Source organism: Mirounga angustirostris, unplaced genomic scaffold, assembly GCF_029215605.1.
Source record: "Mirounga angustirostris isolate CCGP_5_RB_7025 unplaced genomic scaffold, mMirAng1.0.hap1 SCAF_3, whole genome shotgun sequence".
NCBI lineage: Eukaryota > Metazoa > Chordata > Mammalia > Carnivora > Phocidae > Mirounga > Mirounga angustirostris.
This window is the reverse complement of record NW_026991711.1, coordinates 150013779-150033542: the sequence shown is the minus strand read 5'-3', so window position 1 is coordinate 150033542 and position 19764 is coordinate 150013779. Positions and strand designations below refer to the sequence as shown.

General features: G+C 35.3%; 1 long non-coding RNA gene across 1 annotated transcript in view; it reads right to left on the bottom strand.

The window, feature by feature from the left end:
* The window catches only part of LOC123839034 (uncharacterized), a 99642-nt gene that overhangs the window by 60377 nt on the left and 19501 nt on the right, over window positions 1-19764 (bottom strand). The window contains exon 2 of the long non-coding RNA XR_010409842.1: window positions 17310-17387. This is a non-coding gene — a long non-coding RNA (uncharacterized LOC123839034). The remainder of the gene's footprint in view (window positions 1-17309; window positions 17388-19764) is intronic.

Sequence of the window (19764 nt, the reverse complement as noted above, 5' to 3'; positions counted from 1 at the left end):
AATTCATTTTAACTATCTTTTTAAATAAGAAATAAAATTATATAGTTATATATATATGTGTGTGTGTGTGTGTGTGTATTGTTAGAAATTTGGTATCCTTACTTATCTATCCATAATATCACACTTTAAAGATAATAAAATATTTTTAAAAAGGCATACAGATTGGAAAGGAAGAAATTTACTCTCTATTTGTAGATGACATGGTTGTCTATGTCAAAAAATCCCAAAAAATCTACAAAAACAAAAACAACAAACAGTACACAACCTCCTAGAACTAATAAATGAATTTGGGCTAGATTGCAGGATATAAGACCAACACACAAAAATCAGTCCATTTCTATATGCTAATACTGCACATGTGTGGAACATTTACAATTGTGCCAATAAAAATGAAATACTTAGGTATTTATATATAGGTATATATAAACATAATAAAATATGTATAGTATCCTTATGCTGACAATTACAAAATACTTTAAAAAGTAGTTTTCTAAAAAGCCCTAAATAAACGGAGAGACATATCATATTCATGGTTTGGAATCCTCAACATAGTAAAGATGTCACTTCTCCCAAAATTGATCTATAAGTTCAATACAATTCTTACCAAAATTCTGGCAAGTTTTTTTTTAGATATAGATAAAATTATCTGAAATGTATATGGAAATGTGAAATGCATATGGAAAAGCAAACAAACTAGAATAGTTAAAAGCAATTCTGAAAAAAGATAATAAAGTGGGAGAAATCACTCTGATATCACTGAATACTAGTCAGCAAAAAAGAAAACTACTGATCCTTATAACCCCTCAGATGGATTTCAAGGGAATTATGCTGAGTGAAAAAAGTCAGTCTCAAAAGATAACATTATTTATGATTCCACTGATACGGTATTCTTGAAATGTCAATTATAGAAATGGGGAACAGATTAGTGGTCGACAAGGGTCAGAATCAGGGGACGAAGAAAGTGGCTGTGACATTAAAAGCCATAGTTGAAGAAATTCTTATGATGGAACCATTCTGTATCTTGACTGTGATGGTGGTCACAGAAATCTACACATGACAAAATCAGATAGAACTAAATATATACATATACACACAAATGATAGCACATAAAACTACTGAAATCTGAGTAAGTTCAATGGATTGTTTCAATGTTAATTTCCTGGTTGCAAGATGTTACCATGGGGGGGAACTGAGTAAACAGCACTGGGTATCCTCTGAGTTATTTCTTACAATTAAATGTCAGTCTACAATTATCTTAAAAGAAAAGGTTTAAAAAAGTAATAAAAGGTATGGTTAACAGAATGCATTTGTAAAAGATGAGGTCAAGTATGGACTTATTTTTTGTCTTTATGATTTTAGTTAAAGGTTCCTTGAAGAGAAGATTATATTAAGAAAATATTTTGTATAAGACAAATTCTGTTATGGCAATGAGAAGCTTCATCTGTTTCTAGAATGGACAATGATACATCCTTACCCATTATTAGGATTAGATTAGCTGGAGATGACTTTTTTTTTTTTTTTTTTTTTAGTCTACTCTGATCTCTCTGATAAATCTGGGCAAGCCTAAGTGTTTTATTCATCCATTTACCCTCTACTTCTTAAAGCAGGTGATCTCCACAGGTATCTTACTGTATTTGACTGCTATCATACTAGATTTCATTTTTCATCTCGTTAAAGTTCTGGGAGTGCCTCACTTTCATGTGCTTTGACGGCAATGAGTTTCATGACAGTTATATCAATGGTCTCATTTCATTTATATTCTATTCATGTGATGTACCTTTCTTCTACTGTAGACCAAGCCTGAGTTAGAATAAATTTTGTGTGCTTCCTTTCATTCTTTAGCCCAAATTAAACTGGTCTAAAAGAATACCCATATTAGTATTATTTTTTAAGATTTTATTTATTTATTTGAGAGAGGGGGAGAGAGAGGTGGGGGGAGAGAGAGAGAGCACAAACGTAGCGTGGGGTTAGGGGCAGAGGGAGAGGGAGAAGCAGACCTCTTGCTGAGCAAGGAGCCTGACACAGGGCTCAAGTCCAGGACTCCGATATCATGACCTGAGCTGAAGGCAGCTGTTTAACCGACTGAGCCACCCAGGTGCCCCAAGAATGCCCACATTATTTTATTTGAAATTTTTACATCTTCAAATACCCCTTAAAATAGAAATATACTTAATTTAAATTGACAAAATTAAAATACATATTTTCCTTTCCAATTACAAAATTATATTAAGAAAATATATATATAAGTAAAAATCACTCTTAATCCCCCTAAAAGTTATCTTTACAAATTTTATACTACATATATACATATGTGTATATATATATTTTTCTTTCTCTAGAGAGAATAAAAATTATATTATGCAAATTTTAGCCTACCCTTAAAAATTTAATATTATTTAATATTTTCTCATATCGATAAATAGACCACTATAAAATGATTTTCAAAGGTGTAATTAATATGTAAATAGCAACATGTATATAACCAAAATAATTAGAATTTACATGGTATCCAAATTTTCACCACTTTAAGGAGTGCTCTAAGGAACACCATTGCTCATACATTTTATTTATGGTGCAGATTGAAGAAAATAATTATTTGGAATATTGTTTTGAATCTTGGTATGTTTTCTTATGCTTTACAAATACTTTAATATTAAGAAAACATTTCAAAATTGTTTTTCATACTAAACAACTGATAATTCTGATTAGAAATACACTAAAGTCACTTTTCTGCTAACCATATTGTCTAGGCCATGGCTAATGCATGAGATCGTGAATAAATGAATGAAGAAAAGCACTCCTCTCTATCTCATTGAGTTCCATACTCTCAGATGGCTAGCCTTTGTCTTTATTCTTTAATTTCCCAACAGGTTTATTGTAACATTCTGGTTCATTACTTAAATTAGCTTTGTCACTATGTATTGAATTTCTTTTCTTTTCTTTTACAGATTGTCTACTCTACATGTATATGGCTTCCAAAGGCTATTATATTCTTTTAGCTACTAGTTTGGAACCCAAAGCTGATCCTTAAAAATACCTTTGAAAGCCAATAAATACAAAACTCTGACTATGAATATGTTTGACCACCAAATGTCTTTTTGGTTGTTTTTCCAACCTTCAGAACATTTTCTGAAGACTACATAGAAAATAAAATTTCACATTGCAAGCAAATGATTTTAGTATTTAGAAAGATAAATGACTGCAGAACATGTTAATGACATACTTTCATTGGTAAAATATGGCAAGATAATAGCTGCAAATATAAATGTGGAAAGATTTTCTTTCAAGATCTCAGAAAGGGAAATAATTTTACCCACATTAGTTCCCTTCTTTCTGTTTTTACTATCATCATTTTGATTCAGGGCTTCTTACTGCACAGGACAGAGTAATGGTCTCCTGTTTTCCTTCCACTTCCATTCATTCCATACTGCACAGGACTGCAAGTATAGCCTTTCTACAATAGAACTCTCATAATTTCACCCACTTGTTAGAAACAAAACAGAAATAACTGCCAATAACTCCTCACTGCCTACTGTTCAAACTTGTCTGGTTGTATTTTAAGGCACTCAGTGATCTGACTTCCACCTGCTTCTCTAGATTCATCTCTTGTTCTTCCTCATGGATGCTGTGCTATAGTCAATCTGGACACTTGGATGTTTCCTGAACACACTATGTGTGTTCTTGCTTCTGTACCTCTCCTTACTCTTTTTACTTTTTCTTGATATCTTGACTTCCACCATTCTTTAAAATGCCACCTCATTCATAAAGCTTTCCATGTGCCAAAATATCAGTTAGGATCACTTATTGCTTTTTTGAATCTCCACTTTAGTTTAGCCTATTCTGCTTTTAACAAACTGAAATAACAAGAAATATTATATATATAAGATATATATGTATAATATATTAAATATGTATTTAGTATATTATACATGTAATATTTAATATATTATATATATATTTCTGTCTCTGGTTCCTGACACAAAGCTCCCAAGATCTTTGCAATTTCCTGAGTGGTAGGAGTATTTAACACTGAGCTCCTAAATCCCTTGGAATTTCCTGGATGATAGAAATGTGTTTTCTTTAATGGAGTTATTCCTGGTGGGCTTCTTGGCGGCGGAGGGTGGGGAGGTGGGTGGGGGGAAGGGTGCTGGTCACCAGAAAGACCAAGCTATATGATTAGAAGCTTGGAAAGTGAAATGATTGCTTTCCTCAGAAATTTCCCCTTATTTTTACTTTTTAAAACATTTAGGCTTTCTGTAGTATTTAAAAAGAGCCTGGAGACATGGCACTTAAAATAGTTTGGTGATGATGATACCTTTAAGATTAAAAACAAACAAACAAACAAAAAACAAGTAGTAGCCTGTGCCATGGAAATATTCTAATGAAGTCAATGAAATCTGTGAGAGCTAGAGATAACACACAGTCAGCCACTCAACAGAGCCCATTAAAAAGTGCTTACAGAATTCATGGTGAAGGACACACTGAGTAAATGCAAGTTTTATAACTTTCCGAACTACCATCTTCCTAATCATTGCAATGGCCTACTTGAATATGAGAGAAGTGATTTTTTGCTAATCACAAACATTCACTGGGAAAACACCTGCTCTCTTTCAATTGTCTGCAATTTTAATGGCATCATAATGCAGGACTATCATGTCAAACAGTGATGTCTTTCCTCTTACAGTCACACAGATGTTGGAATAAATGATCAACATTGAACTCCTATTGTCTCATATCCCAGAGTAATAGAAGGAAGGATAGTCAATATTTCCTAACATTGAATTATAAAGTAAGCTGTTTAAAATTTTAAGATTTTTCTGATCAACACACAAGGCAAAAATTCAATTTCTGACTTTCACAGGTGCCGGGGTAGCTCAGTCAGTTAAGCATCTGCCTTCGGCCCAGGTCATGATCCCGGGGTGCTGGGATTGAGTCCCACATTGGGCTCCCTACTCAGTGCAGAATCTGCTTCTCTCTCTCCCTTTCCCTCTGTGATCTTTCTCACTCTCATTCTCTCTCAAATAAATAAGTAAAATCTTTTTAAAAAATTATGACTTTCATGTTTTGAGTCAGAACTCTAGAGGAATCCAATGTAAGAAATTGATCTGGATTTTCTCTTTCTTTACATTTTCCCATATCTTATTCATTTATGTGTAATTGTCTTCCGCCTTTAATGTGTTTATAACAAATTACCTTGAATACTATTTCGATCTTCAATACTTTCTATTGAAGAAAACTTCTAGTTCAGAAACAGAGAGTATGTGTGTTCATTATTTAAATAGGATTATATTATCTAAATAGGCACTCAGTCAATGCTCTTTGTTATTGATAATGATTTCTCATAGATCCTATTAGCACCCTGAGCTACATAAGAATGGATTGTATCTTTCTGTTGGATATTAAATTCATTCATTGATTTTTTCATTATTATACATTTATTTCCTATTGTATGGCAGGCATTATGCCAGATTCTAGGGAAACAGGAGAATAATAATGAACCCTTATTTCTCACTGTGTAAGTGAGAGTGAAGCCAAAGGAGAGAGTTTGTTTTGAGAGCGTTTAGGAGAAACAAATAGAGCCAGCTTTTTTGTTTTGTTTTGTTTTTTAATGCTGTTTTCTCCTCATGTTTTAAAATTTCATGTTTATTTCACAACTTTCAGATTTGAAAAAGAAATCTGCATCAGCTTTATGATAGCATTTATGAAGAGTTGAAAGGACACAAGGAAGTTGGTGCTTCACATGTGAGGATATGAGGAGGGGAATAAATACATTTTATGAATTGTACCTCAGCTTTGTAAGTCTAGAATGTTGAGAAGGCTGAGAGAGGGAGTTATTAACATTTGAAAAGCTCAAAATATTTAAGACAAAGTGCCTAGTAGCTCACCATGGGCCACCAGGTTACTAGATGCTCCCTCACCTCCAAATCACTGTCCCCCCAATAACAGAGCATCCTAGAGACCAAACTGGCCATGACATGAATTCACACAATGAATATGGAAAAAGAGCAGACAGGTGATTAGTCAGTCATAAGGTAAACTTATCCAGGCAAAAAAGAAATCTCATATATTGCTTCTGCCTCGGAATAGAAACATTTCCTTTAATTCCAGAATGCTTATGATCTTCAGATTTAGAGTTTATGTACATAGGTTAAAAACGGACAGATTCTCCAATCTCTGACTCCATATCCTAATTAATATTGGATCCTTATCCTCCAGGAGATTGTGCTCTCAAAGAAGTTGCCAGGTATAGATAATAAAGAAATCTATATGGCAAGGAGGGAAGACAAATAAATAAGTTTTGTAGAAACAAATAAATACTGCCATTCTTATAAATTTCCTTACATTGACATAATTTTTTTTCTTCAGGCAGGTTGAGTACAACTGATTATGTCTATGATAAACTCCATCCATTTCTAGAATTGATTAAGCTACAGAATCATTTATTATTATGATTAGGCGAAAAAGGGGTGATAACAGAGACTGCCGTAGTCTCTCTGATGACAGCTTTTTCTTCACCTGTTCTCTCTCTGCACTTTAGGGTGGATCATTGCCAAAGTGGCTCATTACATTTGGTAGCTATTATTCTTGATTTCACTCTTCAATTTGTCAAAGTTCTAGATACGCCTTGTTTTCTGTGCACAGGTTTTATGATAGTCATATGTGTCATACTGACATTGTTCTCATTTTATTCATATTTACTCTATGCATGTGGTCTGCATCTCTGCCATAGTGGAGCTGGCTTGAGTTTAGAATACATTTTCTGTTTTCCTGCTATTTTTTGGCATGATTTAAAATTGATTATGTTGATTTAAAAGTAGGCATTGGAATAAGTGTTATTTGAGTGACCTGGAATGTAAGTAACTTCCAAATTTCTTTAAGTGGACATTAGGCCAATTCCTGTTTCTGCCTCTATGCAAAGTCTCAACTTGAACAAATCCCCCAAATTCTCTAGGTTTTGGTGGTTTTGCCTATAAAACAGAAGGGCCTAGATTGTCTCTAAGCTAACTTTCAGTAGCAAAAATATATTCTAAATTCTATTACAAGTCACATCATGATGCTGTGGGGCAATAATAAAGTACTGGGTAGAAGTATCAGCAGATTACTTGCAGAAATAACAGCTAGAGAACTCTGAACTTCATTAGAGGCATGGATAAAGGGGAAGACACAAAGATCAGTCTGAATATAGATATAAAGAAGGCATAACAACAACAACAACGATAACAACTTCTTGTTTCTGTTTTGACTCTTTGGGATAGTTTCTTGGGTAGAGATTTAAACCCCAATAATGGTAGAAATATACCAAAGGTTGAATCTTAGTCCCTATATGTCAAGAATTCTCTCAGCGTTCACCTTTCTGCTGCATGCTCAGTGATCATTCCAGAAAAACCATATTCTGTTTTAAGCCCTAATGTTAGAAAGAATTCAGTAAGTTCTTGACCTTGCAAAGCTCATGTAAGTATATTTATTGAAAACTTAAAATGTGGTAATTATTGTTATCTCTTGAGGCCAAATTAGAAAATAAATCTAAATATTTTATTTAAATTATGAAAAGGAATGAGTATACTGCTAAGTATTGATAGTAGGTATTAAATGTATAGCTATTTGTTTTAAAAATTGAACCACAACAAATAGCTCACTAGAGACTCCTACTGTCAGAAGCAAAATCTCCAAATGTAAGGTCAAAGTCCTTTTTTAAATGAAAATACATCCAGTCATAATCATAGATTAAGTGTGAAGTCAGAGAAGAGAAAAAAAATATTTACTTAGCTAACAAATTACCTCTTAGGCTTAATTATAGTAATTTGTATACAGAATGTTTGTAGATTTGACTTAGAAGAGACTGCTACATAAACTCAAAAACTGTACAATTCCACTAAAACTTTTATTGGTCTACTTTATCCCTAATTGGGAGTGCATTAGTGAAATATATAACATTCCTAGTATTAATTCTGTCCTCTAGATAGTGCCGGTTGCTAAGATTGAATGAAGTCATCAGTGTTTGATGTTTATCTTGTGGAGAAAGGAACAGACGACATGATGCGTGAATAGGCACTGGTTTCTTTAAAGAAAGTGTAGTGTTTACTTCTCTATTAGTGTCATTATGAGATGTGAATTACAACTGAGGGGAACAGAAGAAAGAAATAATATATTAGTGCTTGGCTTTATGTTTTCAAGAGAATGGTTACCAAAATGTGCTTCTAGAATAAAAAAATCCTTCAATTGGTCACTTTATGTTTAGAAAAATCTTTACCAACTTTTTTTTGCCACTAATGCTTTGACTCAAGCTCGATTAAAACGTATTTGTTTCATTTTTAGGGGGAATGAAGAACAAAATAAATATAGCCAACCACATGAAGCAGGACCTTCCTACAAAACAGCCCTTTCATGACTCTACCTCTCCTGCCAGAGTCCTCCTTGCTTCATTTCTATTCTTTTTACAGAAATAATCATTGAAAAGGAAGTAATTCATTACAGTCTTAAATTTATTTCCTATAATTCTCTATTAAGTTTCACCCCTCCTAGGGTCTGAGCATGATCTTGTCAAGGTTACCAATGACCTCCATGTTGTTACATCTAGCTGTCATTTCTCAGTCCCATTTAACAAACTTTCAGGGTTTCATGTTTGCTTCCTTTTTCTCTAGCTCACTGGCCAAATTTGCTGGTTCTTCTTCTTTCCCTAATCTCTAAATTTTGGATTGCTTCAGAGCTTAGTCCTTAGAACTCTTCTCTAATTTTTATCCACTACTTTTGTGAATACCTATAAATCCATGGCTTTAAATACCCAGTGTATACTGATGACTCCCAAACTTACAGCTCTAGCCAAAACCTTTCCCCTGAACTCCAGAATTATATATATCAAACAGTCAACTGGACAACTCTACTTAGATGTTGTCTAAGTACAGGAGGACAGGCACAAAATCAGAGCTACCGCCAACTCGATATGTCAAAAACCAAGCTTCTAGAATAACACACTCCCCAAATTTGCTTGTATCCCAGGCTTCCTCACAGTAGTAAATGACAACTCTATCTTCAGTTTGCTCAGAATAAAGACCCTGTAATCATTTTATTCCTTTCTTTGATATGCCACATCTGATGTATTATCATATCTTACTAGCTCTGCCTTCAAAATCTATCCAGAGTTTACTACCTCTTACCATTTCCATTGTTATTACTTTGCCTAAGTAATGATCACATCTTGCCTTGATAATGGCAATGTCCTATTAACTAACCTGTCACTCTGATTTTATGCCTGTCCTCTAAAGTATATTTTCAACTCAGAAATCAGAGTGAGACTTTAATAATGTCAATTCATGTTACTCCTTTCTTCAAAACCCTCCAAAGTCATCCAATCTGTCAGATAAGAGACATAGTTCTTACAAGGACCAATAATGCCTTCCTACCTCTTTGACTTGATCTCTTACAAATTTGCCGCTTTCTTACTTCACTGCATGTATATGGGTCTTCCTGCTGCTTCTTGAATAAGCCAGGTGAGCTTCCGCCTTTGCATTCTTTATTTCATTTTGTTTTTGCTATTCCATCTGCCTGAAATGCTCTTCTTCCAGATAAGCAATAATTCGTTTCAAAACAATTTCTTCAATTCATTTTCAAATATCATCCCTCAGTGAGTCCTTCCCTGGTCATTGTATCTAAAGTTGCAATCTCTTCCACAGCCACCACAGTCTTTAGGTTGTTTTTCTGCTTTGTCTCTTTAATTGCTTTCGAATATGTGGAAATATATATAAACAGATCTTGTTTATTGTCTGTTTCCACTTCTAGTATATAACTGCAATGAGAGCTTTTATTTATTTGTATTTTTTCCATAACTTTATCTCCAGGGCCTAGAAAAGAGCCCAGTATCTTGTATTCTCAATAGATGTTTAATGAATGAATGAATGAATGTAAAGTAGATGCTGCTACTGTTCACATTTTAAATGAAGCATACTAATACACTCATTTACTTATAGTTTTTTTGGTCAGTCTGCTCTAGGAGGTAAGAGTCATGAGTGCAGAAAATGTGTCTTCTAGGCTAAGGACAGTGCCTCTTATAAAGTGGCCTTCACTTCAAAGAACCAGGGACAGAGACTCCTTTAAATTTCGATGTATCATTAGAAAATGCAAATATGCACAACCATTGGGATATAGTTTTCAGAGAATTTGTCGACACTCTGAAACCCCTGCTTAATGTTCATACTGGCATATAGAGTAAAAACATACAATTCCTACTCAGTGAATATCTTTTGCTGAATCCCAAGGGTCTGGTATCACCTTTGAGAACCTGAAAATAAAATCTTCATAATGACTTATAACTGAGTACAGGGTAAAAATAAATATTAGTGCATTTGTGAGACATGGAAATCCTTCTTTTCAGAAACATAGAGATAAGACAATTATTTTTGCCTTATGTGAATACTAAAACCATTGTACTAGTCTTTCTTTTTATTATGGTGGCTCAATAAAACTTTCTTCTAATATATTAAGATTTATCTCTGTCCTTCCTTTTACCTAATAAATATAATTGAGTTTATAGATATATAATTTATAATTGAATTTATAGATATATCCACTTGAAAATATTATTGCTTATGAGATACAAATTGATTGAGAAATATTTTGTAATTTTTAGCAGTAATTAAAATTTTTGCCATTATCATTTGGACTAGAAAAATGGCAATTACAAACTTAGCAAATTAAAATCACTCAATAAAAAATGCATGTGAAATATGTAAACTGGATTAGATTTATTTTATAATGGCCAGAATTTCACAGGATAAAAATAACTTAAATGTAAAAGAAGTGGTAAAAATTAGATTTTAGATAGTTTCATATAATTTTTACCGACACATGAGATTTGGTCAATTAAGATAGTAAAATTTCCCTCCCTGAACTATATTTGCTATCTGCTTAGTTTAAACTTATGAAAAGTATGCATGACAAAAATACTGTTTCTAGATCCCACTGCAGACATCTTAGTAAAAGGGGATTCTTGGTTAACTATGACCATTGGAGTTATTAATTCTGCTATCACTACCCTCACTAGCACTCATTATTGACAATAACTCTTTCCTGGCATGGCACTGTGTTAGGCACTTTACATAACTGAGGCTCAGTTACTTTTAGAAACTTGTTCAAATTTATATAGCTGGGATGAGCTCAGTTGAGATGTGGGAGCTGATGTCCCTACCTCTCTGTTTTATTGCCCAAACCTCCAGATAATCTCCAGAGATACTTTTATTTTTTTCTCCTTAGGGGATCTTGTTGTAAAGGATTTCGTCTTCTAAATGGCTTTCCTTAAATAAGGATTTCCCACATGTGGCATTAATCAAACGTACACAAGAACCAATCAGAGACCCTGATGAGCATGAGCTAGAGTATTGATACGATGTCCTATGGTACAATCCAAAAGATTCAGTATTTTGATCATTTTATGCAGTATTTTTCAGTATAAGAATATGATTCTCCTTGGGCTTTCAAAATAATAGAGCTTGAGAGTCCCTACCACTTTCATGGCCCTCTAAATATCTGTTAATCTCTGGATGGCAACAAACTATGACAAATGCTAACATGAATCAGTGTTGCTTTTTGTGCTCTGAATTTGGAGCCTATGGGGCAAGATCGCCCATTGAGTTGCTCCCATGCTTAGCCCTCAAATCCTTTGCTCATTCAGTAAATATTTCTGTGCTTGCCATGTGCCAGGCCCTGGGCTAATACTGGGAATGTAATAAGAACATCAGACCCCTGCTATCAGGATACTACGTCTCAAATCAAGTAATAACAGAAAATGTACAATTACATACTATCGCACATTATAAAGGAAAGGTCTCAAGACGATAAACAATTGATATCTGCCCTAGTCTGTTGGGACAGTGAACTCTTCCCTAAACAAAGATATATTTAGGATAAGCTCACTGAGACTGTGAGGCAGTCCAGGGTAGAAACTGGCAGGCTCATGTTTTGAGGCTGATGGGGACACTGACATCTGAAGAAGTGAAAGAAGAGCTAAAATTTAGAAGACAAAGGGAAAAGTGGCACACAATAAAATGAGAGAAAAAGGAAACTTTACAGGTCAGTGTAAGATTATTGGAATTTAGACCCAAAGCAATGCAAACACACAAAATGGTTTTAAGTAGACGAACAACCTAATCATATTTGCATTTTTTTAAACCATCATTTACTTATCCTTGAAAATGTGTTTTTCCACCAAGTATCTAAAAAGAATTTGACCGAAATGATTTGATTCGAACAACCCCGTCATATTAGAGTAAAGGAGGGTATTGGTTAAAGCAGATCATTCCTGTCATTACTGGTTCAAAATGAATCTTAATTTTTAACATTCTAGAACAATGTGAATAAATGTGCCCTTGTAAATTTGCATAATTATAAGTACATTGCAAGTGTCATGAAAGAATTTCTAATTTAAGTACAATGCCATCTATGTTTGGTACTGCATTTCTGAGTGGGATGCTTTTGCACATTTCTCATCATGAATTTCAGAGCCTTGGTTTGGGATCTTGTGCTCACATATTTTTCTAGTCATGTTATGCCAACATTGAAAGTTTTAACTCATCAGGAAAACATGTACTGTTGGAGGGGCATAGAGGCATGGATGGGCATGAATATACCACGACCCAATGACTAACTTTTTCTTCTTTAAAGAAGTCCTTGTTGAACACTGAAAAATGTTATCAATGGAGTGAGACCAAAAAAGAGCAGCTCTCCCTTTTATTCTTTCTCTTCATACTCCATTTCCTCTGCATTCAGAAGGAAAAGGGAAAACAGAATTCCATTGAAAAAACATAATCTCATTCTGAAACACTTTGTGTGGGCTAAATTTGTGAAAACTATTACCAATAGCTGGGAATGCTTAATAGTGGGCTATCACCAGTCTGTTGAATTAACTCATTACGAGGTTTAAAGTTCTATTAACTTTCCGTAGAAAAAGGAAGCTTAAAGAAATCATTGGTTGGTGCATAATCCAAAAGAGGAAAGGCTGTATGGCCAATGCTCACCATTTGTGACTACCTACTGACAAACTGTGTACCTAACAGAAAGCTGAGTGTCAATGGTCTCCAGGTGAAAACAGTCACAGGTACGTCCAGACCCTGTAAGTTCTTGGCCCTTAAATGCACATACGAATCACCTGCGGGAAGGTTTAAAACCATCTAATACAGAGCCTCTTGTTGGCCAATAAATCAGCTTCTGTGGGTTGGTCCTTGACCATAAGTATCTTTTAAAATCTCCGGAGGCCTCAGAAATACAGTCAGATTTAAGAATCACTGGTCCCGACAAAGGATCCTTTATTTTAGTTGAATTTTTCTTTACCTTCATCATCTCTTTTCCAATCGTTCCATTTTCTCTAGTCACATTATTTTCTTCAAAGCCAAACTTTACAGAAATTTTAAACAAGAAAACAAAGGAGCGAACAATTCAGTTTACTGAGTTCTATTGCTTGCAATTCTTGATTTCACCCTTCGTATTCAGACCCGCTGTCACTAGCTTTGCCCAGGCCTTAGTCACTTCACCCTGGATTACTGTAACCATCATTTTGTCTCCTTCTTTCTGTTATGAATCAATACTTCATATTCCTATTTGACTATATTCAAGTACACCTTTAACTCTACTGTTGTACTAATCAAGAACCAGCATTGATTCTAATCTGTCTACTGCAACAGCTTCCATGCTTTCAAAACCTGGTTTTACCTACTTTAACCCTTCAGTATTGCTCTAGTATCAGATTCCGAGCTCCAGCATCCTGCTTATTCTCATCGTGGAGGATTTTCTTTTGTGTTTTCATTTCCTTGTTACCTGGACAGGTCTATCATCCCCATTTGCTTTTTTCCCCTTAAGCCTGATGGCAAATCCCGTATTGTCCATTAAGCTGCTTCACTGCAGCCCACATGGATTGTCCCCTTTTCTGAACTGCTATTTCTATATACTACATTATGAGGATTAGAGTTCCATTATTTTCTAACAATTTTTCTAAGTATTATATCCTTCAACAATTATTTAATATTTTTGACAGCAGAAACTAAGTTGTGTATTTTTTGTCATGTCCTCTATAGCATCTCTGGACTCCAAAACTCACAGTGAATGCTCTGTAAATACTTAATGGTAATAAACATAATCCTGCCCTGCTGTCACTCATCTCCCTTATTCATGTAACTTTTCAGGGGTGGAGGCATGACATTGTAATTAGGGATCCTTCTGTGTTTGTATCATTCTCTGCTTCTGTGACTGCTTTTACCACACTACATTTTAATGGTCTATTTGCCCACTTGCTGTAATCACTGTATCGTATCCTTCTTGTGGGCAGCAGCCAAGTCTTATTTGTTCTTTAGCACTTTGAAGAGTTGCTCTTCTCCTTAGTGCCCTAGGCTGGTTCATGTACTCCTTGTAACTCCTTTATCATCTTGTACATCTTCTATCACAACACTTTATCATAAATACCAGCTTAGTATCTGTATAAACCAATCCAGTGTAACCCAATGGTTCTCAACCAAGAGTAATTTGGACTCCTGGAGGACATTTGGCAATGTCTGGAGACATTCTTGGTTGTCATAAGTGAGGAGCTATTGGCATGTAGTAGGTAGAGACCAGGGATGCTGCTAAACATCCTTTAATGCACAGGACAGAGCCTTCCCCACCAACAAAGAATTTTCTGGCCCCAAATGTCAGCAGTGACAAGGTTCAGAAGCCCTGACGTAACCCTGGCGTTACAAGCACTATGTTCACGGATGTATTGCTCAGCACGATTACTGCCAGTAACAGTTATGCAAGAACACTTGTATAATTGAAAGATGAAGCCTAAGCAAGTCAATTGGTCCTGAAAAATAACACACCATGCCTATTTCATCCCTCCATTCCTCCATCCATCTATCCGTTCATTGATTCAGAGGTATTTATGATCATCCCCTATGTGTCAGGCATGGCACCATGTAATAGGTACACACGGGAGACAAGGGGCACTCAAGGTTCTTGTATATAGTAATAAATGCAGATAAACACAAAGGCAATTTTGCAATATTGTACGTACCCTGATAATAGAGGTACTGTGTTGTATGAAGGCCAGAGCCAAAGAAGGTCATCTAATCCAAATTTAAGGGTCAATAAAAGCTATTTTCTAGCCAAGATTTGCAGAATGAGTAAGAGTTAACAGGAAGGAAAGGTAGAGGAAAAAAAGAAAACAAAAAACACAAAAATGGCCAGAGGCTAAACACAATATTCCATACTTCCAGAATTATGAGCAATTAGGAATGGCTGAAGCACAGAGTGCAACAAGGTCCCCAAAAGTGATGAGTCTAGAATAATAAATATGAGTCACGTTAAGAAGTTTGAAGGCTTTGACATTTTTGAAGAGTACTGATAGGTATTTTATAAAATGCTCCTAAATACCTAAATTGGTATTTATCTGATATTTTTCTTGTAATTAGATTGAGGTTGTAGGGTGGAAGGAAGGAAGGAAGGAAGGGAGGGAGGGAGGGAGAGAGGGAGGGAAGGAGGGAGGGAAAAAGGAAGGGAGGGAGGGAGGGAGAGAGGGAAACCAGAGAGGTAAAATGCCATTTTTCATCATATCATAGCAAAGGTACATACTATCAATGTGACTTACCTTGGTCACCTTATGAGACAGTGCTTGCCAAGTTTCTCTACTGCAAAGCTATTCTTTGTTTCCCTTTCTGCATACTGTACACTTTGGAAAGAACTCACTGTACATGACCCACACTTAAGAAGTGACAGTTCTACTCGGTTTCTTTGAGGGCAGAGTATATACATAAATTATTTGGAATTCTTCTGCACTGGAGATTTCTATTCTTTCTCATCTTAAAAATCTATTCAATCATGTATTTATATCAGTAGGGATTCATGAATATTTATTTAATACAGTGGCTTATAATCTAATACCACTTTATTTATTTTCTTGCTCAAATTGTTTCAGCTTTGGCCACTGGTAGTTCTTTCAACTGGCTTCTGAGTCTCTTTGGCATAACTCCATTGTTGTGGGCTGGGTTTTTTTTTTTTTTTTTCTTTTTTCTTTTTTTAAGCCCTCATTTTCTGACACTACAAGTTGCTACAGGCTCATCTCTGTATTTCCTGCCCTCTTGCTAGAATAAGCCATTTCTCCAAAGATCCTGGTTTCCTTTACTAAAGGATGGTATTAGAAACCAAGATCTAGGCACTAGGTGTGCTAATTGCTACTGGGGTATCATTGCTTCTAGGCCCTCTCAGGTGACAGAGCAAAGAAATACATGTGTGTATTGTATTTATTTCTGTATATACACATATCTGTAAGTATTTTATATGTAACTATCTTTATATTAAGTTAAACGTGAGTTTGTGCTAATGTCTCCAATTCTAATCCATTACCACGTGGATAATTTTACCCTGTTTCACTTGTTTATCTGAAATCTCCCATTCTAAAAGTAATAAACCGGGCTCACACCATCTACCATCCATTTACTTAATTTTTCAAATCTAGTATACATGTGTAAGAGTATCAGAATTGTTAATCCATATCCCCATGAGGATCAACCTTATCAACTAGACTGTAATTCTTACGTACTGTTTCTTTTGCCTTTAAGTCTTGCAGATTCCACTCATTACCAAAGTTACTTACTACTTTTTATCCTTACCCCATTCAGTGAGGTTGTTTCATATAGTTTCAATATGGCTAGATTGTTTGGTTATGTTCTATATTCCATTCTAGGATCCCCTAATCTCCCAATGATTTTTTTAAACTTGCATAAAGATTCACTCTGTGCAGGGGCGCCTGGGTGGCTCAGTCGTTGGGCGTCTGCCTTCGGCTCAGGTCATGATGCCAGGGTCCTGGGATCAATCCTGCATCAGGCTCCCTGCTCAGCAGGAAGCCCGCTTCTCCCTCTCCCACTCCCCCTGCTTGTGTTCCCTCTCTCGCTGTGTCTCTGTCAAATAAATAAATAAAATCTTAAAAAAAAAAAGATTCACTCTGTGCTATAAAGTTATATGGCTTTTGAAAAATGGACAGTATCACGAGTACACTGTGACAGTGTCATACACAATAGTTTTACTGCCCTAAAAATCTTCTGTGCTACATCTATTCATTTGCCTTCTTCTTGCCATCTGATCTCCTGGCCACCACTGATCTCTTTACTGTCTCTACGCTTTGTCTTTTCCAGAACATCACATACCTGGCCATCAAGTTCGTCTATAATCTGGCTTCTTTACTTAGCAATATTCATTTAAGATTTATCCATATCTTTCTGTGGCTCGATAGCTCATTTCTTTTTATTGCTGAACAACGTTCCAGTGTATGAATGTACCACAATTTATCCACTCACCTATTGAAGTACATCTTGCTTGCTTCCTGTTTTTGGCAATTAGGAATAAAGTTGCTATAAACATTCATGTGGAGATTGCTGTGGAGACATAAAGTTTAATATCAGTTTGGTAAATACCTAGAAGCACAATTGCTGAATAGTATGATAAAATTATGTCTGGGTTTGCAAGAAACACCCAAACTGTCTCTGAAAGGGTCTATACTATTTTGCATTCCAACCAGCAACGGATGAGTTTCTGTTGCTTTGCATCCTAACACATGTAAATGTGTTTTGCAAATATCTACCCCCAATCAATGTTTTTTTCCTTAACAATGGTTTTTACATATAGAACTTCTTAATTTGAATAGAAGTCCAATTTATCAAATTTTTTTCTTTTTGGATCATATTTTTTTTTAAAGATTTTATTTATTTATTTGAGAGAGAGAATGAGAGAGAGAGAGAGAGAGAGAGTATGAGAAGTGGGAGGGTCAGAGGGAGAAGCAGACTCCCGGCCGAGCAGGGAGCCTGATGCGGGACTCGATCCCGGGACTCCAGGATCATGACCTGAGCCGAAGGCAGTGGCTTAACCAACTGAGCCACCCAGGCGCCCTTGGATCATATTTTTGAGGTTTTGGTATTAATTTATATTTTTTATATCAGTTTACTAAAAACATGTTCTAAATTTTATTACTTATTGAGATTTTCCTTGTGGCCTAAGAATCCATTCTAGAAACATTCGATTTGTTTATGAAAAGAGTTAGCACATTCTCCTGGTTTTCCTCTTACCTGTCTGACCTTTCTTAATCCTCTTCTACCACGCTGGGGCTCAATCCTAGGCATACTTATCTTTGCATTTTACTTTTCACCTTTATCCATTCTGATAAGCCCTCAAAGCCTTTCATATGTTTGCTTTCAAATTTATTTCTCTAGTGAAGATATTTTGTCATTTTCAGTCTTGTATATCCAGCTGTTTACTTACATTATCACACGCATAACCTACAAACATCTCTAATTATCCACATTCAATACTGAATTTTTGATATCCATTTACTGCTACCACCCCTACTCCACTTCGTTGCTCAGGCCAGAAATCTTGGTATTGTCCTCCACTTTCTTCCCCCTTCTGAACTCTGTCTGACTTGATATCCCTCAGTAAATCCTTCTACTTTAATCCATTCTCTTCTCTTATTCTTTACTTCTACTACCCAATCCAGGTTGCCCTGCTCTCTTGGAATAGCAGTATGTTTCCTGGTTTCCCTGCTTCTATTTTCACTCTCCTCTACCATTTTCTATAGATAACCTCAACTTTATAACCCCCTTCTTATTTTAGTCAGCATATAATTCATATCCTTTACATGTTCTATCAGGCTTTACCAGTAACTACTTATCTGAAGCCCCTTTTCCTCTTTATTCATTACATTCTAGTGCCCTCTAAATTCCCAGTTGGCCTCCAGCTCTTTCTCTGAAGTGTTTATACATATCGTTTGGTTTATCTTGAATGTTCTCTTGGCCACTGTTTACTTGGCCTGATTCTAATTAATCTTTAGGACACAGTTTATTGCAATATTTTGGAGGAAAACTTCCCTGACCTATCAATATAAAACATCTCTCTTTTAGGTCCATTCACACTACTCTGGCATTTTCCTGGATATTTCCTTCTACGCTTCCAAAGGTGGATTTTCACATTCAATTATACACAAAAAAATTCAGGTGAAAAGGTGCACATTTTCTTTTAGAGATTTCCATCTTACACTTTGAAGATGGTACCTTCACCTTATTATTAGCTTATCTATTTTAACTAAGAGTGAGGGCTTCTTAGTATTACAGAATGAAATTCTTTCCCCTTTTTGCTATAACTTGGTTAAAATTTTGATCACTGAAAATAATAGATGCTTTTGGGAGTATTATTCAAGGTGACATTTGTGTACTAAAATATTCAGATAAAATTTTCAATCAGGGGACACAGTGAACTTTTTGTCAGGGATTTTATATTAAGTATAATGCTTAAAAACAAAATATTGTTTTGACTTCACAGAGTTATATCACCAAAAGCAAAAGGAAGTAATTACTTTCGTAGCTTTCAGATTGATCTACAGTTAACAGATTTTAATAATAAGAAGAACATCTTTATGTTCAACATCCAGTGGTCAGCCTAATGAGTCTTATTCTTCTGATTTCAACTTTGTGATCATTGTTTTCTCCCTTACTTCTATACGAGAAGAAAGACTATGCCCAATGTAGCAGCCAGAAAATAGGGTATATCTTGAAGCCTGAGTGACCACAGCTCATCAAATCCATAAAATTCAAGTCTCCTGATTTAGTGATAAATTTTATCCTACTTCTTCTACCTCACACTCATGTTTTGGGTCCAGTTTCCTAGAGCATCTGTTTGCACTTCGAATTTGATTGGGTGATCTGTTGTCAACTTCAACTACACAAGATGAAGATCAATTCCCCTCACATTTTTTCCTGACTT